The sequence below is a fragment of the Ornithorhynchus anatinus genome, chromosome 14, assembly GCF_004115215.2.
Source record: "Ornithorhynchus anatinus isolate Pmale09 chromosome 14, mOrnAna1.pri.v4, whole genome shotgun sequence".
In the NCBI taxonomy this organism is placed as follows: domain Eukaryota; kingdom Metazoa; phylum Chordata; class Mammalia; order Monotremata; family Ornithorhynchidae; genus Ornithorhynchus; species Ornithorhynchus anatinus.
In genome coordinates, this window is record NC_041741.1 from 23,093,206 (window position 1) to 23,094,658 (window position 1,453).

The following is a 1,453-nucleotide window of genomic DNA, read 5'->3' on the forward strand; positions in this document are numbered from 1 at the left end:
TCTTTCTCGTTTAGCTTAACCAGATGAATTGTACTTTCCAAGCACTCAAGACGGTGCTCTGCACACAGTAAGCACTCAAAAAATACTACTGAACGAAAGAATGAATGAATATAAAATTAAAAGAAGTTTATCTCTCCTGGAACAATTGTACAGTTTTATTTGAAAAAGAAAATGCCTCGAGCAGTTTCAAAAGTCAGAAAGAAGATTCATGGCACTCTAACCCCAAGTTCTGGATAGGGTTTGTTGTGATCGTTGTCTTATGCTGTTGAGTCGTGTCCGACCCATAGCTATGCCATAGACACATCTCTCCCAGAATGCACCACCTCCATCTGCAATCGCTCTGGTAGTGCATCCGTAGAGTTTTCTTGATAAAAATACGGAAGCTGTTTACCATCACCTCCTTCTGCACAGTAAACTTGAGGCCCTGCCCTCGACTCTCTCCCTTGCCACTGCTGCCCGGCACAGGTGAGTTTTGACTTGTAGCAGATTGCCTTCCACTCGCTAGCCACTGCCCAAGCTAGGAATGGAATGGAATGGGCAGGCCTCTGCTTGACACCTCCCTCCCATAGTCGAGACTGGTAGAGTAATGGAAACTCTCCAGGTGCGACCCTGAGAGGTGATACTGAGTTTGCAGAGCCTTAATCGTTTCCTACCTGGAAAGGGAGGGCAGTGTCCTGTGTAAATTTTGAAAGTATCAAATAGGGAAGGAAGGTTCTTACATGGCATAATTAAGAACAATGGTCTTGGCTCCGCCTGATAAAGAAAGTTGAGAATTATTCCGCCCTGATTTGGGCGAAATGTGATCAGATCTCATATTTAGTACATTCATATTTTGGTGTTAGCAAAACGGATGTTTAGGAAATCCACAGTTTCATTTCAAATTGAAAACCCTGTTTCCAACTGCAGTCATCAAGGAAACATCCTTTAAAGTCTTTTCCCACCATCACGCACACCGCCGTTTCACATAATATCGTTGTTGGGGATTTCGTTTACTGCTGCTGTGGGCCCATACTCTCCTTGCTCAACTTGCCAAGACTTATGTTTCAGGTTGGCAAGTGTTAATGGGAAAAAAAAATTAAACCCCCAAGAAAAGGCATCTCAAAATAAAGTGGTAAAATGGTAAATTTTTCTAGTGGCTAGCCCTTGTTACGCTAGTGAATGCAGATTTGCTTGCTCTCAGTGACCGCCTCTCCCAGACCTTCTGAAAGAAAATGACAGACTTACTCATGAATCGTTATTTGCTGAGCTATTATTTGGCCCCTGTGAGAATTTGACTGGATTTGTCCTCTGCATTTGATTTAATTTGAACCTGCCCTGCTGGAAGAGGCTTTTCAAAGCATAGAATTGCGTAGAATAGCATAGCATTCAGAAGCAGCGTGGCTCAGTGGAAAGATCATGGGCTTAGGAGTCAAAGATCACAGCTTCTAATCCTAGCTCCGCCACCTGTCAGCTG

General features: G+C 43.6%; 1 non-coding gene across 1 annotated transcript; it reads right to left on the bottom strand.

Moving 5' to 3' along the window:
• Window positions 1-475: 475 nt before the first annotated feature.
• Window positions 476-619, bottom strand: LOC114816866. Its single transcript, XR_003764670.1, has one exon. It is a non-coding gene; the product is annotated as a small nucleolar RNA SNORA7 (small nucleolar RNA).
• Window positions 620-1,453: the final 834 nt, after the last annotated feature.